The sequence below is a fragment of the Artemia sp. Qi Xiang Cuo genome, chromosome 12, assembly GCF_049724085.1.
Source record: "Artemia sp. Qi Xiang Cuo chromosome 12, ASM4972408v1, whole genome shotgun sequence".
Lineage (NCBI taxonomy): Eukaryota > Metazoa > Arthropoda > Branchiopoda > Anostraca > Artemiidae > Artemia > Artemia sp. Qi Xiang Cuo.
This window is the reverse complement of record NC_142805.1, coordinates 25,566,078-25,592,071: the sequence shown is the minus strand read 5'-3', so window position 1 is coordinate 25,592,071 and position 25,994 is coordinate 25,566,078. Positions and strand designations below refer to the sequence as shown.

The window sequence follows — 25,994 nt, the reverse complement described above, 5'->3', positions numbered from 1 at the left end:
GGCCTTAATTATTCCTGATTAATTGTTCTTTTACGGAATGAATCTTAGCTAAATTTAATTAAAGAGGACAAAATTTGGATTAATAGATTTTGATCAAACTGAACAATAATCCCTTAATAAAACGACTAAGTAAATACCCACGATATTTATTCAAAAAAAATTATTTTATTATTTTAATAGAAATTAAAAATGATTATATATAATTATTAATTTAATTTATTTAATTAGTAGAAATTAAATAAAACGCGACACGACAACAAGATTAAAATATTCCTAAAGTCAGCAGCCTCTGACATAATTATTAGATAGCCAACTACTAAATTATGTGACTGACAAATTTTGGGTTGTCATTCAGAATATTTAAAACTATCGTTTTCATTTATCAATTCAATCTTATTACAAGAATTAACAAGTGACCTGTTCTGGTTTTAAATAAAAAGGAAATTCTTTCAGTCCCTGGGGAGCAAGCATGCCCTACATACAGAAACTATACATTGGTAGGGCAGCGTTGCCAACACTCTGAAATAAACTACCATTTTTTCGAAAGAAATTTACTGCAAGAGATGTGTTTGTAGCATCTTAACAGTGGGTTAAAAATTTGCCATAACAAGATTTTTGTTTTTGATAAATTAAAACCTGGAACAGATATCCGACTCAAAAAGGAGCAAGTAAAACCAGAATGTATCAGAAAATTGGATTGTACCAGGACCTCTAAATTGAACCAAAAAATGGTACAATGGCAATGCTGTTCTCTTGTCAGAAATCTCAAATAAAAAAAAGGTTTAACAGAAGTTATGCTTGGGGGGCCAAGCCATGGTGCACCAAGGCCGTACCCAGAGGGGGGGGTTGACCCCCCCCCCCAGAAATCTTTGTCTGACTCGTAAAAACGTAACAAAAATGGATATTGACAAATTTTGTATGCGTTTTTTTGTGTACCCCCCCTAAATATTTTTTTAGTAAAACCCCCTCAGAAAAGAAATCCTGGACACGACCTTGTGATGCACACATACATACTTGTATGGGTAAAATTCTAGTTTAGCTACTTTTTGCTATCTTGAAATACAGTTGGATGAGGAAAATTAAACTTTCAGTACTGAATTCAGGGCCAAAAATATTCTCTGGAACGGTATTGTCAAGCATCTATGCTAACCCTCTTCTGATTTCTAAGTCTTAGAAATTTGCCTACTTGACAGGTCTATCTATACTTATTGAAATTTTGACAAAACAACATTCTACCTTAATTTTCAGTTATCAGTTTCTTTTTCTCTGGTGTTAGCTCTGAATAATGCAATTTGAGTAGAATTTTAAGCCATATCAATGGTTTTTTTTCTAAATTTAGGGAATGTATTGTCAATTGTTTGAAACCTCATAAAATAGGATTGAGCAAAGTTGTGAAGCTGAAAACAGTTTTCTTGTACTTGATTTAAGCAGAAGATCAGTTTTGCAAGGTTTCACTTCCATAACACAGTTTATTTTTAAAGGTCATCAAAGGTCACTGCCCTCTAGAGGAAGGAGTGGAGGTAGTTACTTCAAAATACCTTTCCATGACATACTTTAGTTTTGTAGACCCATCCCTGAAAGTTTTATTTTCCTAGCCTATCCCCTTTCCAAGATAGCAAAAAGTAGCTCAACTAGAATTTTACCTTTTTAAGTCTGAATGGACAAGCTAAACATTTTCAGAATTACAATCATCTTAAGACGGAAAAATTTCCCTCTGCCGTGTCACGTCAAATGTTTATAACATATTTTGCTAATTAACATAATTTGGAGACGCTGGTAATAAAGCGTTTCCTACCACAACTACTTCAATTATGACTGCCACCAACACTCAGACCTCGAGCGACGACTAGTGCTATCACTACTACTGCAACCCTCATTACTCCTTCCCCGGCAAGACCATCCAAAAATGGCCAAAAATGGCTTCCCGGAATAAAACATTTCCTTCTTATGCTCAATTTACTTCCCAAATGAAGGGAGCATTGTTCCCCCCCCCCCCTTCGTTTTCCCACAGTCTTTTCCAATAGCCATTCAGAAATTGTGAAACGGAGGGTACTTGCTTGCCTGGGGGTCTTAAAGATAACTAATTTTTAACTGAGGGAACAAACACAGTTAAGGAGGGGCTAGGGCCCTTTAGGAGCATCCGGGATGGGCCAAAGACAATTGGACATATTCGAACGGAGTGAAACCTTAGTCCCAGCTGTTTCTAATTAGCTATCTAGTTTCAAATTAGCTTTCCAAATTTGAGAATTTTATTTGAGTTTCATTCTTTTAATTTCCGTAGGGGGAAAGAATTTTGGTACTTGTTTATTATGCGCCACTCACTCAAGTTTACGCTGTGTAAAATTCGAGAACACCTGTTTTTTTGTTAGTTTCTTCGTTACTTTAGAAATAAATTTGGGCGGTACTTCTGCGTTATACCCACTCTTTTATATATTCTAGTTTGGCTAATGGTAATCAAATAAAATAAAATAGGATGACTATAGAATAGTTTAGAAACAAATTTGGGCTATATATTTGCACATTATGGGGGTTGGGGGGGGGGGGGTAAAGCAAAGCATATATTAAATACGTAACCTAACCAAGGTACCTTTCCCCCCCCCCAAAAAAAACGAAAAACAAGACTTTAAATATCGTATATGCAATTAAAACCACGCTATACATCTACAGCAGTGTGTTGAATCATCACGTAAAAACGGGTTTCTTCAACGCGTCTTGAATTTGAGATATAAAAAGTTGGTATAACGCAGAAGTACCGTTTGGGCTATAGATTTGCACATTAGGGGGGGGGGGGGTAAAGCATAGCGGGTCTGCATGCAAAATGTGTTTGGTACAATTATTCGGCATATTAGATAAATAGATAAATAAGTGTATTTTAACCTCCTGAGACCTGACCATAGAAATACTTTTCTGATTATGTTCATTTCTTTGTAGTTGACTTTAAAAAAAATCTTTTGACGATTGATCAACAAAAAAAAAAAAATGACCCCCCCCCTCCCTCTGGAGGATGTCCACAGGTGTGGACGTTGGGTCCCTATCGAGGTAAGAGTATAGTAAAAATCTGTGTCGTCTATTAAAAGAGATTTGTCAAAACGTTGAAAACAAAACATGAATTTCATGAAATTTCTCGAAGCAGTTGTTGTCTCGTGTCAAGCAGAGAATGATTTTACACTGCGAGCACATCCATCTGGACCTTTTACAGCATCCAGGCCTTCAGCATCGGGCTGCATTCGCCAAGTCCCAAAATTCTGGTATATGTAGTGCAGCTCTGGCATATGGTGGTGGGATTGGCCTCTTTTTCACACTCAAAACACGGTGTTGAGTTTCACCCAAGAGTTCTTCGTTGCTATTTTCTTGACCTCGTGACTCCGAGCTTCCAGAATTGTGCAAAAACTCGGCCACGCTGAAACGAAGGTCAATGAGCTGTTTGAGGTCACCAGAAGCTTCTGGGTCATGGCCCTTCAGTTCATGAAATTCATTGGCTAGTGCAGCATCCACAAAATGATGAAACAGACGCACAGTCCATTTTTTAGTACGCGTCTCAAACCGGTAATAGCTGACCATGCGGCCCCCAAGGTCGACCCCACCCATGTAGGTGTTGTAGTCGAAGACTACTCGTGGACATTTGACCTGCACGTAAGCCCCCTGGCGCTTGTCATACCGTTTGAACTGTCTCCTCTTCTATACCTTTGCAGTTTGAAGACAGGAGAACCACTTTGTTATCATACCACTGGGTCACGGCTACTTTTCTATCTGAGCGCACAGACATGACAGAGGTTCGTCTGCCCTTTCTTTTCATTTCTGTTTCGGTAAAAAGCGTTGGGCCGATGGCACCCAAACGGTTCTTCATGATAGTTCAGGTCGCATTTATTTTTCTTTCAGCCAGCATATCGAGGAGCTTAACAGACGAGAAGAATCGGTCAAAATAGAGGTATGTACCTTCTGGTAGGGTCTCAGACACGCGCAGTACGATCCCAGCTGACAAGCCATGTGCTAGCAGCTGCTCTCCCAGGGTGGTGGCTCCCAGGTAGATTTGGAAGTCAAGTATCATCCCTGAGGAGCTGGCAAGGACAAAATTCTTCAATCCAACCGGATTGGGCTTGTTAGAGACATATTGCTTGAGAGTCGACATACCCTGGAAGGGTATCATCTGTTCCGTCAATTGAACAGTTCTTGTCAAGTGACAACTGGTGACCGGTATTTTTGAAGTTGTCAACGATTGACATCACATTCCAAAGTCTAATTTTAGTTTTTTCTTCGTCTGATATTTCTGAATTAACAACGAACTTCAGGTTCAACAAAGTTTTGAAGAATCTTTCTCGACTCATCTTTTGCAATATGGCGTCCACCCTAAGCTTCCCAGACCAGTACATGCGGATCCGAGGAAACTTGAGGGTCCCCATCAGGATGACAATGCCAACAAAAATTTTCAGCTCGTCTGGATTTACATTCAAGCTTTTGTGGTGGGCCAACTGATAGTTGTAGTTCATGCAAAAAGCTGTAAGTTCGAAGAAGCTCTCTGGGTAATATTGCAAAAAGAATTGTTCTGTACTCCAGTGGTGGTCCTGGAAATGAGCGGGGCCCACGTCCAGGCCACGATGATTATCAAACCACCGAGACTTCCTCCAGGACAAGGTTGCTGCTACTTCGTCAGCCTTCAAGCGTTTGGCACGGGTCGCTAAGGGTATGTTATCATCATATTCTTCACTTTCAACATCTGGAAGAACAGCATAACTGCTTGATGACGGAATGGCTGCAACAGCTGGTTCACCGTCAGAGTCTGAAGACGACAAAGAGTATTTTTATCCATTCCTCATAATCATCTAAATCAGAGAGGCCCAGGTCGCTCTCATCGAGCATTCCGAGGGCGTCATCAAGGGAGACTACAATAAAGGAACAGGTTCAGTAAGCTTGAAACTAATAGGTAGATAGATAGATAGTGATTGGCAAAATAACTATCACAAACCCTAGTTGATCGAATTTGCATTTCTTAGTAAAAAAAATAAAATAACAAAATAATACAATAACAACACATAGCTACCAGTGTAACGAAAACACGACAGGTAACAGTCAGAAAATACAAAATACAAAAGTCATAAATATAGGTCATAACTATAAAATATTTTAAAGGTCATAATATAAAAAGATAAAAAGGGTAACAAATAAAATAACCAAATATTCAACAATGAAAAAATAATATATACAAAATAGTTTAATTTTTAGCAGGCTTACGGGTTGTGATTTTGGTTGATTTTATTTGTATAAAAGGGAATAAAAGTTTTTTTATAACGTAAGGTAGAAAAGGGTTTGGGAGACAAGATGGGGGTGGGTGGGGACACTATACGGGGGTGGCGATTTCTCATGGGTGAGTGGCGGCTAGGTTGTTGCCAATTTAGTAAATAAAACAATCATTGACCTCTGCTATCCCCATTAGAATCGAGATTTGAACTACAAAAATTCAACCCTAGCTTTTTACTCGATTGGAACCGCCTGGCCACAGGCGTGGACATGGAGGTTTTCCAAGTTCCAAAAGATGGCACTTATCAAGCTAACTGCTTTTAAAACTATCTAAGCACTGTCTACAATCAAGAGAGTACACCTGATTTTTCTCAGAACTCGTTCTCACCACTTTCTTTTTTCTTTTTTTTTTCTCATCTTTGCTTTTTTTTTAATCTCCTTATTTTAGCCTTTTCAAGATTGTTAAAACACCACTAAAAGTCGCAGAAACTTTCTGAAAAAAATCACAGATGGCATTTCAGGTCCAAAAAACACGTTGAAACAACGAAACCTTTGCTGTGCTAAGGGACTGGAAAAGGAGAAATTTACACACCAGAATTTTTGGCAGTAGCGGGTGCCAAATTAAAAAAAAAATTGAAGAAGAAAAAATATAGGCGAAGAATCATCAAAATGCAGCTAAAACATATGGCACCAAAAAGTTTAAGAAGGTTTGGCTATCCTTTGAAAGGATAGTTGGCTTTGGGAACCAACAATTTATAAATTGTTTAAGTTTTTACGGACAAAAGCGTTGTCAAATTCTACGAGTTTGATTTTCTTATCTTCCAAGCGTGAAACACCGCAAATCACCATTAACAAATAAATGAAACTCAAAACTAACAGAAATTACAATAGATAGCCAAGTTGAACTCAAAACGAGCAAAAAGTAAAAGGAGTATGCCTGACAACACCCATGTCTTCTTCAGACCAGAAAATAATTTGCACTTTACTTAGAATAAAACCGTGTATTGTCAGTTTGATATATATATTCTAATATCTATTCCTTATATTCTTAACACTTCTTTATTTGTTAAAGTCAAAAAAGTGAAAACATTTAAAATATATTTTGTTTTCAGTAAAGTGCAGATTATGTTCTGGAAAAAGCTTTTTATATTAATTTCCGTTCATTTTTTATTGACAGTCTTTTTCATATAAAAAATATTTTATGTCTTTTTAAATTTTTTTTTCCTATTATACTCCATAGTTTTTACTTTGAAGATTATTTTACTTTGTTTCTGCTCATTTTTGGTTTGACGAGGCTCTACTTTTCTTTAAAAACGTATGTTTCCCATTAACAAATACTATCTGTAAGTAATTAAATAAAAAAAACAACTTTTTCAACTGAAAGTGGGGAGCAACATCAAACGTTAAAACGAACTGAAATTATTACATATATAAAAGGGGTAAACTTGTTTTTTTATTTAATTTCTGATCGTTTTTTAAATAATGCTGGGAAATCCGGCAGCCCCTTCATAGAAATGTCCCTTCCCCCAAGGAAATATCCTCCATGTAAAGATCCTCCCACGTAACCCCCTCCTCTGGCCCCCCCCCCCCGGAAAAAATCCCTTCTGAAAATGTCTGTATACTTCCCAATAACCAATACTATATGTAAACAAAGGACAAAGTTCATAACTTGCAGCCCTTTCCCCGGGGACTGTAGGGGATTAAGTCGTCCTTAAAGACAAATTAGATTTTCGGCTCTGCTGAACAAAATGGCTATCTCAAAATTTTGATTGGGTGACTTCGGGAAAAAATTAGCGTGGGAGGGGGCCAAGTTGCACTTAATTTTTTGGTCACTTAAAAAGGGAACTAGAACTTTTAAGTTCCGTTCAATTGGGCCCTCTCACGATATTCTAGGACTACTGGATCGATACGATTACCCCTGGGAAAAAAAAACAAAAAACAAATAAACAAGCATCCGTGATCTTTATTCTGACAAAAAATACAAAAATCCACATTTTGCAGATAGGAGCTTGAAACATCTACAACAGGGTTTTCTGTTACGCTGAATCTTGTGCTTTCATTTTCATTAAGACTATCACATTTAGGGGGTATTTCCCCCTTTTTCCGAAAATAAAGCACATTTTTCAGGCACGTAAATTTTGATGGGTAAAACTAAACTTGATGAAACATATATTTGAAATCAGCATAAAGATTCGATTCTTTCGCTGCATCTACTGGTATCAAAATTCAGTTTTATAGTGTTTCAGTTACTACTGAGCCGGGTCGCTCCTTACTTATAGATTGTTATCACAAACTGTTTGATCGCTGATCAAAGTTTATGTTATTTATGCCATTCATTTATGTTATTTTACTGTGTTCATCGCCGTATATTTAGCTTAAAAATACACTTATTTGTCTATCTTTCTAATATGCAGAATAACTGTACCAAACACATTTTGGATGCAGACCCGCTATATCCCCCCCCCCCCCCAATGTGCAAATCTATAGCCCAAATTTATTTCTAAAGTAAAGAAGAAACTAAAAAAAAACAATGTGTTCTCGAATTTTACACAGCGTAAACTTGAGTGTGTGGCGCATAATATACATTTACCAAAATTCCATCCCCCTACGGAAATTAGAAAATAAAACTCAAATAAAATTCCCAAATTTAGAAAGCCTTATTTTCCACGGGGGTGGGGGTAATCACCGGGGGGGGGGGGTAAACACCGGCCGCCGTCCCAACTACGGGTTAAATAGTCAAGCAGGAAGCTGTGAAGGGGGAGTTCTCTCGAGATAGAGGAAATCCACCCCCTTCAGAGGACAGAGAAACTGGATTGGCATCTCCCTATCAGTGCCCATGGTTACGACCAGGGTTGACACTGACCCGAGAAAAAAGAATACAAAATGCCCATAATCCCTAGAATATAGAAAAATGGGAACCCCTAATGGTGTCTTTTGCAATCACATAGATGGAGTAACTTTGGTCACCTTGTTCATGGGAGCGTTGTACAGTAAAATTTGCCAGCAAAATTTTTATATAATCCTTTTTAAGTGACATATAACCCACTTTAGCATTATTTTTACTTCTGGGGTTAATGAATGAGCTTTGGGGAACACTGAATATTGATTTTTTGTAGCGTATTAAATGGCACCGCCAAGGTACCTACAAGCGTTTATGTCTTATATAAAACAAGAGTATTATCTATATGACATTTATAAAGCAAAAACTAGATATTGACAGGAACGATTCGGAGGCACTTGTCAATTAGCAGGAACCCACGCGATATATTGTAAAGGGAAGTTGCTTAAGAAACTAGTCAAACGTGTGGTAAAATTCTACTTTAGTTACTTTTACCTATCTTGGAAAGGATGAGGTTAGGAAAATGAAACTTTCAGGGATGGGTCTACAGGCTAAAATATGTCCTGGGAAGGCATTTTGAAGTACTTATCTCCTCTCCTTCTAGAGGATCCTGAAATTTGCCTACATGACAGGTCTAGGCTATACCTATTGAAATTTTGACAAAACAACATTTTACCTTAATTTTGAGTTATAAGATTCATTTTCTCTGGCTTTAGTTCTGAAAATGCAATTCCTGTTATTTGAGTAGTATTTTAAGGCATATCAATGTTAATTTTAAAAAAATAGGAAATGTATTTACATATCTTTAAAACTCTATAAATCAGGATTGAGCAATGTTGTGAAGCTGAAAACAATTTTGCTGGACTTCATTTTAAGCAGAAGATCTATTTTACAAGGTTTCACTTTTATAACACACAGATTTTTAAAGGTCATCAAAGGTCAGGACCCTCTAAAGGGAGAAGGAGTGGAGGTAGGTCCTTCAAAATACCTTCCCGGGACATTCTTTAGCCTGTAGATCTATCCCTGAAAGTTTCATTTATCCTAACCAAACTCCTTTCCAAGATAGCTAAAAGTAGCTAAAGTAGAATTTTACCTTAAAATCTAGTATAGACTGCCTACAGATAACCTGAAGAGGTAGGATTGGCCTACAGCCTATTCCAACGCATAGGAACCATCAGATTTTCTCCTGTTTAATCACATGATAAATTTGTAAACTGTAGGAAAATACACAAGGCGTCAATTTTTAGGCCAGCTCTGATGTCAGTAAGGGGAAGAGGACTTTCCCCTTTCCCTTTGTAGATTTTGGAAAATACCACATTTTCAAATCCCCATTTTCCTAACCTCATCCTTTCCAAGATAGGTAAAAGTAACTAAAGTAGAATTTTACCGATTTTAACTTATATAGCTAACATATTCTATAAATTCTCACTGTATACTCAGAAAAAAAGAAACTAAAAACTGATTAGAGGATGGGACTAAAAATAAATCATAAAGGTATTTACCGAAATCCAAACGAGATTCTATGCCTCCTTCTTTTTCCAATGCAAGTAACAAATAGAATTTCGCAACGAAGCTAAACTATTACCAACAATAGGCCCTCCCACAAGACTTGCAGAGGCTAGCCAACGGCATATGCTAAGATATGGAAGGGATGATAAACAATTCTTTTTGGCATTGCCAATGAGAAACCCACGTGCTTTCCACGTGAAACACTTTAATATAGCAACAGGAAGGACAACTCATAAAGGACAGATATCCAAATTAAGGTCAAGCTCCGTGTTCGAATATGATTACAAACGGTCTAATGTACAAATAAGTGCCAAACTTTAAAACAGCTATACTTACAAAGCCCTATTTTTCCATATTACTCAGAAATTGCCAGTTATATTTTATGAAAGTCATAGCTATATTTATAAGAGTAGATATGTTTGTAGAAACTTATCAAAAACTGATTGGGCAAATGCAACACATTTCTGGTGAAAATACTTATTTTCAAAGTTTCGCCCTCTCGCACCCGCCCTCTCCTGGAAAGCTTGTGCCCTGGCTTTTACCGGCAACCACGTGAATCGAGGTTATATCTGATGGAAGTGATGTATTGCTCTAAAATAGGGTTTCCTAAGCAACCAAGGGATGCAAGAGCTCCTACAGAGGCAGGGGCGTCGTTTGGGGGAGGGAGTTGCCCCCAATAATGTGGAGGGAAAAATTATTATATATCACATGCCACTTGACTATCCGGATAAGGACCCCTCTTGCCCCTGCACAGAGGAGGACACAGGGAAAGGCGCCTCCTATAAGGTTTACGTTACCCGTGAAACATACAATTTTGCAACAAGCTCACAGCTGTAATTTGCAACGAAAGAAGAAGATACCTATATCATTGAATTCATTAGTTTCAGAGCTGTCCAATCATAATTGTGATATTAGGCTACTTTATTTTCTCTTGTAGAATAATCTAAACTTGTTTAAAAAATGGGAAAATGTGTCCCATATATATTTCTGAGGAGGACACTCCCCCACAACCCTCGGGGCAAGGGTTTTAAGTTATTCCCTGGGGGAATATAAGGTTTTTATAGAAGGCGTTGTCGTAGAAACTTCAAAAAATACTCATTCGATTGGAAAATAAAGGGCTAGTGCTCTTTTTAATAGTCGAAAGTGATTGGAGGGCAACTAGACCCCCCCCCGCAGCCCATCATTCCCCCAAACACATCCAATCAAAATTTTGAGATAGCCATTTTGTTCAGCGTAGTTGATTTCTGGATAGGAAATATGTTTTTGGGGAGGACACTCCCCCACAACCCTCCGGGCAAGGGTTTTAAGTTATGCCCTGGGGGTATATAAGGTTTTTTATAGAATGCGCTGTCGTAGAAACTTCCAAATAAGGCTCATTCGATTGGAATTTCAAAGGGAAAGTGCCTTTTTTAATTGTCGAAAGTGATTGGAGGGCAACTAGCCCCCCCCCCCCACGCCCATCATTCCCCCAAACACATCCAATCAAAATTTTGATATAGCCATTTTGTTCATCGTAGTTGATTTCCATATAGAAAATATGTTTTTGAGGAGGACACTCCCCCACAATCCTCGGAGCAAGGGTTTTAAGTTATGCCCAGAGGGCCTATAAGAAGGATGTTGGCACAATGTATCATTTATTATTTTTTTCCTTTAGAGCAGGACACTTCGTATCGAAGAATTTGTCGTAAAAACTTCGAAAAGGGCTCATTCAATTGGAAATTGGAGTGGCTTGTGCCCTTTTTAATAGTAGAAAGTGATTGGAAGGCAACTAACAGCCCATCCACGCCCACCATTTCTTGAAACACATCCAATCCAAATTTTGGGATAGCCATTTTGTTCAATGTAATTGATTTCCAGAGAGAAATTATGTTTTTAAGGAGGACACTCCCCCACAGCCTTCAGGGCAAGGGTTGTAAGTTATGCCCTGGGGGCATATAAGGTTTTGATAGAAGGCGTTGACGCAGAAACTTCAAAAAAGGCTCATTCGACTGGAAACTCAAAGGTCTAGTGCCCTTTTTAATAAACAAAAGAGATTTGAGGACAACTAGCCCCCCTCTCTCGCCCACCTTTTCCCCAAACACATCGAATCCAAATTTTTAGATAACCATTTTGTTCAGTGTTGTGGATTTCCAGATAGAAATTATGTTTTTGGGGAGGACACTCCACCACAGCCCTCAGGGCAAGGATTGTAAGTTATGCCCTGGGGGCATATAAGGTTTTTATAGAACGCGTCGTCGTGGAAACTTATTTTGTTCCACGCAGATTAAAGTTCAGGAAATTATACCTTTGAGCAGGACAGTCCCCCCCATAGTCCTCAGGGCAAGGGTTATAAGTAATGGCCTGGGGGCACACAAGGTTTTTATTGAAATATTTGTCGTAGAAACTTTAAAAACGGCTCATTCAATTGAAAATTGAAAGGGCTAGAGCCCTTTTAATAGTCGAAAGTGATTGAAGCGCAAGTAACCCCTCTCACGCCCGCCATTTCCCCAAACACATCCAATCAAAATTTTGAGATATCCATTTTGCTCAACGTAGTCGAAAGTTCTGGAAATTAGGTCTTTTAGGATGATAATCCCCACAGAGCCCTCAGTGCAAGGGTTGTAAGTTATGTCCTGGGGGCATATAAGGTTTATATATAAAGTTGTTGTAGAAATTTCAAAAGGGGCTCATTTGATTGAAAATTGAAATTGCCCTTTTTAATAGTCGAAAGTGAGTGGAGAGTAATTAACCCCCCTCTTACGCCCACCATTTCCCCAAAAACATTCAATCAAAGTTTTGATATAGCCAGTTTGTTCAACTAGTTAAAAGTTCTGATAATTATGTATTTAAGGATGTTAAACCCACTAGAGTCCCCAGGGCAAAGGTTGTAAGTTATGCCCTGGGGGCATATACGGATTTTAATGATAGAGTTTTCGTAAAAATTTCAAAAGGGGCTCATTCAACTGGAAACTGAGAGGGCTAGTGCCCTTTTTAATAGTTGAAAGTGATTGGAGGGTAACTAACCCCCCTCTCACGCCCACCATTCCCCCAAACACATCCAATCAAAATTTTCAGAAAGCCATTTTGTTCAACGTAGTAGACAGTTCTTGAAATTAGGTCTTTGAGGATGACAACCCTCCCAGCCCTCAGGGTGAGGGTTGTAAGTTATCCCCTGGGGGCATATAAGGTTTTTATTGAAAGGGTTGTCGTAGAAACTTCAAAAGGGCCCATTTGATTGGAAATTGAAAGGGCTAGTGCCTTTTTTAATAGTTGAAAGTGATTGGAGAAAGACTAACGCCCCTCTCACGTCCACCATTTTCCCAGACACATGCAATCAAAATTTTGAGACAGCCGTTTTTTTAATGTAATTGAAAGTTCTGACAATGAGGTCTTGGATGATAGCAACCACCTTCACAGCCCTTAGCGTAAGAGTTGTAATTTATACCCTGGGGGTATTTAAGGTGTATTTAGAAAGTGTTGTCGTATAAACTCAAAAAGGGCTCATTCGATTGGAAATCGACAGGTCTAGTGCACTTGTTAATAGTCGAAAGTGATTGCAATGCTTGACATTTTTATAATAAATATCGCTGTGGGTATAATGTATTATTTTGTTGTTGTTGTTGTTGTTTAGACCAGGACTCTTCATATCCAAGAAGCTGTCGTAGAAACTTCAAAAAGAGCTCATTCGATTGAAAATAGAAAGGACTGATGCCTTTTTCAGTAGTTGAAAGAGATTGGAGGAAAACTAATCCCCCTCCCACGCCCAACCTCCGATTTGACTTTATATTTAAAAACTAAATGTTACCATAAGATTAAATTAAAATGCACTGTGTTAATGCTAATTCCCAATAATGCAATTCAGCAGTATCCCAAGAACGACTGAGGGTATTACGTTCAAACTTTTGGGGCTGCTTCTGCTCTTAAAATTTAACCAAATCAAAATAGCTTAAGTGTATCCAAGCTATCAAAGAAAGTAAACAGATTTTTTTGCGAATGGTATCAAGTTTTCCATTTCAGGTCAACTAGAGGAGGTATGAAACTAAATTAAACACTGCTATTTGTGTCCAGATTTTAAAGAGGGTGTATGTTGTTAAAACTTGCTGAAAATTTTTCTCCAGCATAAAAATAGCAGGCCAAACTATAAATTCTTAAAAAAAACGAAAAGATTTAAAGTATTATTATCTCATTCTCTGAAAAAACTATGTCAATATAAAACGAACAGAAATTAATTAAAAAACAGTTTTTCCACGAAATAAGTTTTGCAAAGAAAAGTAAAGAACTCCATTAAACAAAAAATGAGCAAAAATAAAATCAAATAATCTACCAAGCGTGAAACTACCACAAATCAGCATCGATAATTAAAAAAAAACCCAAAGCGAACAGAAATTAAAATAAATAACAGAGTCAAACTGAAAACGAGCAGAAATTAGCATAAGTTGGGCTCAAAACCCCTGTGCCTTCCCAAGGCCAGAACATAAATTGCACTTTACTAAAAAAAAATGCAAATGAATGTGCATTGTCAGTTTAATCTACATATACTGATATTTTGTAATGAAAATGTTACTATTATTTGATTTATTAAAGTTATAAAGATTACAATTAGTTAGTAATTCATTTAAAATCAAACAGATAAATTTAAAACCATGGTTGAAGGGGCTTATGTGCTAAATAAATTATATAAATGCAGAGAATGCGAGGGCCATACAATCTTAGATAAAAGGTGCTTTTAGTCTTCAAGGTAAAAGGTGCTTAGAAATTAGCATAAGTTGGGCTCAAAACCCCTATGCCTTCCCAAGGCCAGAACACAATTTGCACTTTACTAAAAAAAATACAAATGAATGTGCATTGTCAGTTTAATATACATATACTGATATTTTGTAATGAAAATGTGACTATTATTTGATTTATTAAAGTTATAAAGATTACAATTAGTTAGTAATTCATTTAAAATCAAACAGATAAATTTAAAACCATGGTTGAAGGGGCTTATGTGCTAAATAAATTATATAAATGCAGAGAATGCGAGGGCCATACAATCTCAGATAAAAGGTGCTTTTAGTCTTCCGGCTTTCAAGTCACGGGCAAAGAAGTTGCTTTTATCTCGTGAGTGAGTTTGATGTCAAGCTTAGTCTAGGTTGTCATTCTATTTAAGGTATTTCCCCGGTTTTTTCTATCCACTTCTTGTCTTTTCCTCTTTCTCTCTTTTTTTCGTTTATTCCTCCATCAGATGAGTTTCTTGTGTATTGAGTAGCTCGGTATGAATGTTGTTTTAATTAGCCGAGAGTGATAACCTCGCTTGCCCTTTCAAGCTTATTGCCTTTCTTGGCAGGCGAATGGCGAATAGTGTTTGTTTTCTTTTTTAATAAATGTATATCTCATCTCATTTTAGCCCGAAACTGTCAATTATTTGCGTTATTCGAAAAAGAATTTCTCAAACATTCACAGACAAATGAATAACTAAATCAATATTTCCACTATTCCCGAATTTCCCCGCACAAGAATTGAGCACTCCAAGATCTTCCCTAAGATTAGCGTTCGGAAATTCACAACGCTAATATGAAATATAAATTGTTCGTTTTTGGTAACGTTGATTTTCAGAGAGATATCAGACAACCGTATTTTCTTTCGGGGAAAATTGAAACCCAACAAATTCGGGGATTCTCCGAAAAAAAATCAGGGGTAGTGAAAGCATGATTTAGACGGAACTTGTTGGGGAATTAATTGAATTTAAAAGTTAGTTCAGTCAGCCTTCACTGAAATGTCCACAGTTTTTTTAATTTTGCATATTTTCTTATACTATTTGCATGGTTTGCCGGTTTTTGAGAGTTAAAAAAAGCAAGGCTGAGCGTGGCAGTTGTGTTATTTCATAATAGGTGGACTGACAAAATTGATCTACGGCTCAAGCCAAACCTTTAGCCTAACCCATTACCTTTAGTTTAAAAAAAAGTGGAAGTAAACCAACTAAAATTGACGAAACTTCAAGTACGGAGCAGAATTAAAATAAATTGCATATAATTCACCTAGTATTAAACCCATAAATATCGAAAATACTTGAAGGTGTCATGCCCCCCCCCCGCCCCCGGCAGACGTACTTATTTCATAATATCTTTTCTGTTTAAGTTGAAACTGTGAGGAAATACAATCTCCGAAGCGGATGGGGTATGTCACGGGTTGGTTCCGCATCGCGGGTCTGATTTTACATCAACAAATCAACGCCGGATTAATGCCCGCTAAATAAAGTTTTCAACGAGTTTCTAATTAGTATACTGTTTGTATCGGATTAAAAAAAAATAGATTTAACCAATTTATTCTGAAGAAGTAAAGAGCGAAGTTGGTACTTAAAAGATTGCTGCTTCGCAGTTCATGAGACATGTATCTGGAAAAATGTTTCAAATAAACTGACTAGTCATATTTCCCTGTACTAGTAGAATCCTAAAGGAACTAGAGCTCTACTAAAAACTAAGGTTGCTTGAGTTTTGTAAAGTAAAATTGTAAAATGAAACTGTGAAATTGTAAAGCAAAATTGTAAAATAAAATTGTGAAATTGTGAAGAAAAATTGTGAAATTGTAAAATAAAAATGTGAAATTGTAAGGTAAAATTTATTGACTTCATGACTGGTAAAAAAAAACTACGTAGTGCTTCATAAATTAGCCTTTTATTTCCTGCAGACCTCTTAAGAATTTTCTACTCCGAATTCTCTGTTTTGTGTCCCGAATCCTCATCTCCATAAATGGAGTCTAGGCAGGGAGGCAAGCAATCCCCGAGGAGAGGGCCTGGATCTCCGGCCCCGACATCCAACATTTTCCCGGACTTTTGGGCATTTTTTAAAGCAAATTATCAAATAAAATTTGTTTTTTTATTATTCGGGTCTCCAAAAAAATTTCCTACATAAGCACCTGAGTTTTTGGCATAATTGGCATTCTTTATATTCAAAGATAAGCAACAGGAAAGCAACTTCCCAGTTACTGGAAATGGCTCCCAGTATTGGGAATCAATAAAATATATACAAAAACGAATAAATTCCCAGAATTGTAGCAAAACGTCTTGTCCTAGGAAACCTTTTCGGCTCTTACCCCCTCCCCTAAAAAATTTAAAGGGGTCACTGAAGGCATTCCAGGTCTTATCACTGTAAGATGCTGTTCAATTTATAAATACATATATAAATGTCTCTGAAAAGCATGGTAGATCAAAAATAAAAAAAAAATTAAAGTGAATCCACTAACCTATGTAATGTGGCAATAGGCCTATTATTTAGTGATCTTCACATCTTCTGAAAGAAAACGATTCTTATGACTCTGATCAGGGACACTGAATCCCGAAAATGAAGGGGAGAGGCAGGTTATTTTTCAAATTTCTTTTAATTATGATACAAAAAAGGTATTTATTCAAAATCAACGAAGGGGGGGGGGTGTATTTTTGTTTTTCCCGATTTTTCTTCAACATAAATACCAAATAAAGGCTTGTTTATATATAGAGGATAATTCCCCCACCTCCCTCATTGGCATCCCTAACTCTGATCTTACTTCTAAGAACTTTGTTTTTGCAAAAAAATCTTTGTTCATTTTGCTCTCATCAGTGGTCTTAACACTTTTATGACAATATCGTCAAAGTCCTCTGTTCATTGTCTTTGGGCGAAAAAATTTAAGCATATTTGACTAAGGTTAGTGAGGTCTAAGATCGTAGCATTCTGATTAAGCAAAAAAAAAACATGTATAAAGGGGTGAATCAAAGGGCGCACGTATCCACTCCCCCCCCCCCACAAAACCTCAGAAGTTGCAGTAATCCAAGGGATGGAAAGAACATCCCAATTGGGAAGTCCAAGTTTCGCTGGTGACTTTCCCTCCAACACAAACTCTCCACCCAACCCCTGGTAATGTAAGGTCAGAGAAGCAAGATCTTAGCAAGATAAAACAGGCCTAATAGCTAAGAAGCAAACATTCACACTATTCCAACCTATAAGCAGTTCCAAGTGATAAAAAATAATAGGGAAAACCTAACAAACAAATACAACTATCAATTATATGTAGTTTTTCAGTATTTGGAAAACAAAAATTATATCCTTAATCTGGTATTTCGTCACTTCTTTTAAGTCTTCCAAACGCAAAGAGGAAATGTTAATTTTACCCTAGCTTAGAAAGTCCATAACTAAATTTACTCGAAGTACCAAGGACATCACACTATAACATTACAGATGGGCTCCCTGTGCCCATCTTGGGTGTATTTATGCCTAAATCGTTTGATTGGTTCAAATTTGATGATGTTTTGAGGGCAGCATCACATTTTGGTCAATGTCGCCACGTCGAACCGTGAAAATAAATGAGGGAAACCAATAATTTAAATTTGACTACGTTTTTTTTGTAAAAATTTAGAGTTGATTTCCTAAGACAGCTACATCTTCAACGGAAAGTAACACTTTCTTAGGCAGTTTGGTACCAAATTTTTTTAGTTTATTCTTTACTGATTTTCGATCCACGTTTCATTCTTTTTTTAAATTTCGCGCCCGCTACTACCACGAACTGCATAACCGCAGAAGAAATTCTTTTTTTTGTTCACTCAATTCAAAATTCTTTTTCATTAATTCAATCCCAAATTTTAATTATTCTTTTAAGACATGTATAGTTGTATAAGTTTCCACTTAGCCAATTCAAACAATAAGATTTCCTCTACACTGTCCTTGGTACTTCGGTCGAGGGCGGAAACAGACATGGATAAGTGATGACGTGACGCAAAGTTTGTCACGCAGAAGTCACGCTAAGAAAACAGGTAATTGTGAATATTGCATTTTGTTTCTAAATATAGTAAAGCGAGTATAAAGAAAAACTTGATTACTTGACACGGACTTTGTCCTAAGGTTATCTCTAGACTAAAAAAAATGGTTCCAGCGGATTTTATGACACACGTCATAGTTGTAGGCCTCAAATAGATCTTGGTGTTCACAGACACTACTCAGATCTGGAAAATACACAAGGAATTTTTGGTAGGGGGGGGGGAATAAAAACAAATTTTATTTGGTAATTCGAATAAAAAGTACCTAGAAATTCAAGAAAATCAAGAATTTCGGGGTGGGGGCCCCATATCCCCTGCGTACGCCCTTGACTATGATCGTGCATTTATTGGCGCATTTATTGAGTCACGCACATTCCAAAAAAAGAGAGAAATGTGGGATTTGTACAGACAGTATCAGAAACTATATGGCCCAACGCCCACGGGGCAACTGTTTTGAGATTAGAATTTCAAGCCGATTGTGGACGCAACTGTTTTGTGACCATGGCTTTGAAGTAGAGTGGGGGCCCGCCCACGAGGCAATCCCGATGAGACTGGTTTCCAATCAGTCTAAAACCGGTTCCGTATGAGCCTCCAGCCGTGGTCACAGTTGCGTTGCAGTGTTGTCCCACACATTTTTGGGAGCTGCCGCGTTGATATTGTCCAATTATTTTGGCTCTCAACATGTCAGACCAGGAATTGTAAAATTCGTCTGAGAAGTGAAGAAGCATGAAGAGCTGTACAACTATAAACTTCCAGCGTACTCAAGGAAAGACGCGACAGAAAAAGCTTGGCAAATGGTGGCAACTGAAGTAAACATGTCAGGTAAAAAAGTTTGCTGCTAAGAACAGACGAGACTTTGCATCCTTTTCCAAGTAGGGATGAACCCAATACTCCCTCTGGACCATACGAAACCTGCGGTATTCATAGTAATCAATTAAGCCTTCCTCGTCAGAACTCAACAACTGCTCAATTAGATAAACACAACTGATCCACAACCACTCGCGTCCGTCGGCGGAGACACGTTTCATTTTGTTTGTAAAGTGGTCGTAAATCAGTTGCAGATGAGACTAGTTTCCAAACGCTGTCTTGAAACAGTTGCCCCTTGGGCACTGGGCCTAAGGAGCACTGCAAGAATTCGGAAACTCCAGGGAGTGGAGGGGGCACGATGCCAAAGACCCATAAGCTAAGCTAATAAGAGCATGAGCTAAGAACGTATGGCACCAAACAGCTTAAAAAGGTTCGAGAATCAGCCGAGTCTCAATATTTTTACGAACACAAAGCTTTTAACTAATTAGTTAAATATTAACTTTAACTTTTAACTAATTTAGAATTAATGAAATTATTTACTAATTTTATTAATTAAAAATTTTAACTAAAAATTATTTAACAAATTTAAAATAATAAAAGATTAACTAATTTAAAATTAATATTTACTTTTAACTCATAAGTTTGGCTTAGTTGTTTCCATTATTCAAGGTGGTAATGATGACAGAAATGTGGTACAACCCAAAAACATTCATAATTTAAAACAACCAAAACATAAATCTTAGAAAACCTCGTATTTCAGGTACCAATGGACCTATCATGGGTAAATGTTTTGTTATTTTGAAGTCCTAGATACTTTAATATTCTATCGTATTTTAAACCGGACGTTAATCGGACTGAAGTATGGAGGCACGGTCCAAGTTGCAACAATTTTTATGCTGGAACATATAGTGTTAAGAAGAGCCTGTGAGGGCCTAGTCTCCCTACAAGTCCAATTTTAAGAAGAGCTTGTAGGGCATGGTCTCCTTACAAGTCTAATTTTAAGAAAGGCTTGTGAGGGCCTGGTCTCCTTCAGGGGTGTCGTTTAGGGGGGGGGGGGGCAAGGGGGCAGTTGCCCCCAATAATTTGGAGAAAATAACTATTATATAGCCCATGTTCCTTGACTATCCGGATATGGAACCCTTTTGTCCCCTCCCCAATAAAAATATTAGAGCTACTCCCCTGGTCTCCTAACAAATCTAATGCTAAGAAGGGTTTGTGAGGGTCTGGTCTCCTCACAGGCCTAATGATTTTTATTATTTTCTGTTTAGTTCTTGTAAATGTTTCACCTAGATCGTTTGCTATAATTTGAATGGGGAGGAGCTCGACACTGAAATAGGACATTTTTAAGCCTTTGTAACTCACTGAATAATAATAAAAAAAAAACATTTTGAGTCGTGGGTGGTTAAGCTAGGACTACCAGTTCTGGCACATAAGCAGGGAGAGCTCCAAAGATAGATTCAGGGGCAACTATTGTTTTATTTTAATGTCCTTGGTACTTTAGTGTGTTTTAGAACAGTATCTTTTTGTCAGGAATATATTTGTTTCATATATGGGATATTAAAAAATGTATTAATTGAAACATAGGTACCGGTAGGGGGGTGGTGGAGAAAATTGCCCTATCAGGGAAAAGCGAATACAATAAAAAAATCGTTTTGTGACTCAGACTGATGTATCTCAGCCCCCCTCCTTTGACCTCAGATCTATATAAAACCAAGTCACTTCATTTTTATAAAGGTATTGCTACCTAATAGCACATTCAATTGCTTTAATTAATTACCGTTACACCTATTTTTTGCAGTAAGAATCGCATCGATAGCAGCCAGAATTCGTCTTTTCTTAATAACACTCAAATGTGTCTAACAGGGCCGTATCTCAGGGGGGGGGGGAGGGGGGGAGGTGTACCCAGTTGAAACCCCTCCCTTCGAAATTTTGTCCAACTCGTACAAATTAGCAAAAATACACGTAAACAGTTCTTTTTACGCTTTGTAATTGTTTTGTAAACCCTCTACCCCAAACAAAATCATGCATGCAGGCCTGGTTTCTTATGTATTTTTACTTGCTTCTCAGAGGCAACGCTATAGTGTTACCTATAGTAAAGGCCATACGGCTTCAATATTTTATCATTTATTTTTTATTATTATTTCTCCCCAGAGGCACTTCATATGGAAGGGGTCGTCGTATAAACTTCAAAGGGGGCAAATTCGATTGGAAGTCAAGACTTCTAGTGCCCTTTTTAAGGGTCAAAAGTGATTGGAAGGCAACTAACACCCCTTCCACGCCCACCATTTTCTCAACCATATCCAATCAAAAACTTGAGATAGCAGTTTTGTTCGATGTACTTAATTTCCAGATGGAACTAGTGTGTTTGAGGAGGAGACCCCCCCCCAAGTCCTGAGGGCACGGGTTTTAAGTTATGCCCTGGGGGCATATAAGGTTTTTATAGAAAGCTTTGTCGTAGAAACTTCAAAAAGGACTCATTCTTTTGGAAATTCAAAGGGCTGGTGCCCTTTTTAAGTGTCAAAAGTGATTGGATTGGAGCGCAATTAACCCCCGTCTCACGCCCACCATTTCCCGACTCACATCCTATAAAAATTTTTAGGTAGGCACTTTCTTCTAAAGAGTTGACAGTTTTGGAAATTTCGTCTGTGAGGGTAACAACCCCCAACCCCACAGCCCTCAGGGCAAGGGTTGTAAGTAATACCCTGGGGGCATATAAGGTTTTTATCGAAAGAGTTGCCCTTTTCGATAGTCGACAGTGATTGGAAGGCAACTAACGCCCCTTCCACGCCCACCATTTCCCCAAACACATCCAATCAAAATTTTGAGATAGCCATTTTGTTCAACGTAGTTGAAAGGTCTTGAAATTACATCTTTGAGCAGGACAATCCCCCCACAGTCTTCAGGGCAAGGTTTATAAGTTATGCCCTGAGGGTATATTTGTTTCTTATGGAAGGAATACTCGTATACACTTCAGAAAGGGATCTTTTCATTGGAAATTGAAAGTTCTAGTTCATTTTTTAAGCGTTAAAAAATGTTGGAGGGTAGCCAGCCCCCCCCCTCCCACGCCCTTTTTCCAAAATGCATCGAATTAAATTATTGAAACAGCCATTATTTAAAGAATAGTTCAAATATTCTATATCAAAACTGGGAGGTAGACACACCCCCCCAGAATTCGGGGGCAGTCTTTGTAAGTTATTACCTGGGGAAAATATGTGTCTTAAAGGAGAAAGGCTCGTATAAATCGCAAAGAAGGTTCACTGGATTGCACCCTGGAGGTTAAAGTTCGCTTTTAGAAATTAAAAATAAATCGGAGGGCCAATAGCTCCCCCTCCACGCCCTTTTGTCCTCAAACCCATCCGATAAAAACTTTGAGATAGCCATTTTTTTAAATTGTTCAAAGACCATATAACGAAAACTCAAGGCGGACACAACCCCCCAGGGCCTGAGGGCAGGCGTTATAATCTAAGCCTTTGGATAATATATGGTTCATATTAGAGGAATACATGTATAAACTTTAGAGAGGGCTCACTGGAATTGAAATTGAAATCCGTAGTTCAGTTTTTGAGATTCAAAAGAGATTGGAGGGCAACTAGCCCCCCACCCCGCACACCCTTTTTCTCCAAATGAATCCGGTAAAATTTTTGAGATAGCTATTAAGTTAAAAGTTGTTCAAAAGACAGATAACAAAAATTCAGGTGTCGACACAACCTCCAAGGGCCCGGGGGCAGGCGTTGTAAGTTATGCCCTTGGGCATATATGGTTCTTATGAAAGAGATTCTCGTATAAACTTCAGAGAGGGCTCATTTGATTGGAAATTGAAAGTTCAAGCTCACTTTTCAATAGTCAAAAGAGATCCGAGGTCAACTATACCCACGCCTTCTTTTTCTAAACCCATCTGATGACAATTTTGAGATAGTCATTTTCTTCAAAATAGTTCAAAGGTCAGATAAGAAAAACTCCGGTGTCAATACAACCCGCCAGGGCCCGGGGGAACGCATTATAAGTTATGCCCTAAAGGCATGTATGGTTCTTATGAAAGGAATGCTTATATAAACTTCATAGAGGGCTGGTTTGATTGGAAGTTGAAAGTTCTAGTTCACTTTTTAAGAGTCAAGAAATTGAAGGGCAACTAGCCCCCTCCTCCCATGCCCGTTTCTCCCAACCCCATCCGCTACAAATTTTGAGATAGCCAGTTTTTTGAAAATTGTTCAAAAATTAGATAACAAAAACTCTCATGAAAGGGATGCTCGTATAAACTTCAGTAGGTCTTAGAATTACAGTGAGAGAAGGAGGCGATACCCAAACTCTTGCTTGTAGTGATTTTTGTTCGTTTCAAGCGTGATTTGCATGTTCAATATAAGTTTCACTTCTTTCAGGATTTATTTATTTACTCGCATACGTGTCTATTCTGTGTATAGTCGCATTGATTATCCATTTAATTTCTGTCCGTTTTGAGTTTCACTTATACTTCAATAGCAAAATATTTTTTTTTTCGTTTTAAGCTTGATTTTCGTATTCAATCTAAGCATTACTCGCTTTAATATCTATTCATTCATTTATATTATTTCTTGTTGTATGTTTTTGCTATAATTGTTTATATAATTTCTGTCTGTCTTGGGTTTCTTGTATTCTTAATCGGTTATTTTTAGTCATTTTGTGTTTGAGTTTATCAAGGTATTTGTATATGCTAAGCCTAAGTTTAAATGTCCATTAATTTTCTTTGAAAAAATTCTTTTTAAAAAAGTTCATTTTAATCAATCTTAATAAAGCAACAATCTAAGATCCCAATTCGCTCAGCTGAACACTTAAAAAACACAATTTCTCTGGAACACCTAATTTAGACGGCAATGTCTCTTTCAATACTTTCATGATAGGGCAAAATAAATAATTAGTTCGGCTAAAGAGATTTCTAGAAACATTGGACGCTCTCATCTCTAAACTTATTCTGAATATTCTTCTTCTTTGTCTGTATTATACCATCCTTATCTTTCTTTTCATGTGCCTTCCGAATCAGCGAATCGTAAATCCCATGAATAGAATAACCCGTTTGATACAAGAATGATAAAAATTTTGGTACTTGTATGATATACCGACCACAGCAAGTACCCCTGTTAAGAAAGTAATTCTTACTTCATAATATGCAGAATAATCATAGTTAAAAATTTTTGCATGCATCCTCGTTATACTTTATTCCCACCCCCCTATGTACAAATATAGAGCCCAAATTATATATTGTGAATGCATTCTGCCACCCATAACTTGTTTCCCAGTTTTTGTTTTCGTCACAGTTGATTCAATTTACAGGTGATTCAATGCACAGATAGGAAATATACAATTTGGGCTATATATTTGTACATCAGGGGGGTTGGGGGTAAAGTATAGCGGGGCTTCATCCAAAATTTGTTAACCATGATTATTCTGCATATTATGAAGTAAGAATTGTTCTCTTAGCATGGGTACTTGTATGATATAGTTGTGGTCGACATATTATACAAGTACCAAAATTTTTAACCCTGCTTTCAATAGCCTGTTACAATAATTAATTTGCGTTGAAAAGCAGTTACTGGAACCTACTGCAATCAACCATTTGATTATTGCAATTCAAAGCTCAATAACCTGCAGTTCGTGCTTTTACAGACAGAAAATTGGTATGCTTATCCATCAGCATAAGCTAGCAATATTTTTGGGTAGTTTCAAAGTTTCCATGGGTTCGCAAGATTTTCCTTAACCAATTCTTCCCTAGCTACTTGATTTTTGAAGCTTAGAATTGTTTGTTTTGTTTTTTGTTGTTTTTTTTTTTTTTTTGCTGTATTAATGCAATTAAAGTGAAGCCTGATTTTCAAAATGAGAATCAGACAAAGATCAGAAAATAGAATCTTAGCAGTTTGATCAGAAAAACGAGCCTGACTTGTAGTTATTTGAAATAAGTATGACAGAATAGATAACAGAACTGTAAAACAGAGAAGCAACCAACAATTATTTTTAAATTAAAAAATTAATATATTTCCTTCCGTACTAATAATTCCTTGAACACAATGTTCAAAATTCACCAACGGTTTTTCAGCGTAATATCATCCGTTGAGGAAATTTACTAACAACACTAGGCAAAAAATTCTGCAACATAAGAGAAATAACTGTGTTGCTATTGCTGAGAGAGCGGAAACATGTCGAAATAATAGATGCATTAATTTATAAAAGCCCAGACAGCGCTTGGCGAGGTCCTCGCGTTTTTTCTTTTGTCTCACGATCAAAGAATTCAAGGGTGTGGCAGACATGATGAGCCACCATTTGGAAAAGATTTGAAATAGTAAAAAAGGCCACCGAGAGAAGAGCTTTCTGTGGTGGGAGGACGCCTCTTATTACGAGAAAGGCAATATCGTTTGCCGAGGTTCTCGCGTTTTTTCTTTTGTCTCAGGATCAAAGGATTCAAAGGTGTGGCACACATGATGGGCCACACATTGGAAAAGATTTGAAATAGTAAAAAAGGCCATAGAGAGAAGAGCTTGCTATGGTGGGAGGACGCCTCTTATTACGAGAAAGGCAATATCTTTTTGTATGGATTGTTTTATTTTTATAGCTTATGATGGTTTGAAGTGTGTCCGGTTTGGCTGCTATTTAAACTTTTTAAGAGGAGTGTAGGTGACGTCTAAAGTTTAAAGTATGTTTTTGTTAAGATTGTCGTCATTGAGAGGAGTGGAGGTGGGTTTATAAAAAAAGGTTTCTTAGGGGATTCAATACCTTTTAAAGATCACCGGTACTTGTGTATTATACGACAAACACTCAAGTGCTTCATTTAATTAGAACCTGTTTCTTTGACGCTCAATCCTAATGAAATATCACAAAATATGGTTAAATTAT

The 25,994-nt window shown here is 37.4% G+C and overlaps 1 protein-coding gene across 3 annotated transcripts in view; it reads right to left on the bottom strand.

Annotated features, from left to right (window-relative positions):
* LOC148945922 (acid sphingomyelinase-like phosphodiesterase 3b) overlaps window positions 1–25,994 on the bottom strand; it is an 83,797-nt gene that overhangs the window by 46,628 nt on the left and 11,175 nt on the right. Inside the window, exon 1 of one of the 3 annotated variants that reach the window (XM_089097836.1) lies at window positions 9,577–9,696. The exons of the other annotated variants lie outside the window; for them this stretch is intronic. The gene's annotated coding sequence lies outside the window, so the exon portion shown is untranslated. Of the gene's footprint in view, window positions 1–9,576; window positions 9,697–25,994 lie in introns of those variants that run through there. 3 annotated transcript variants of the gene reach the window in all.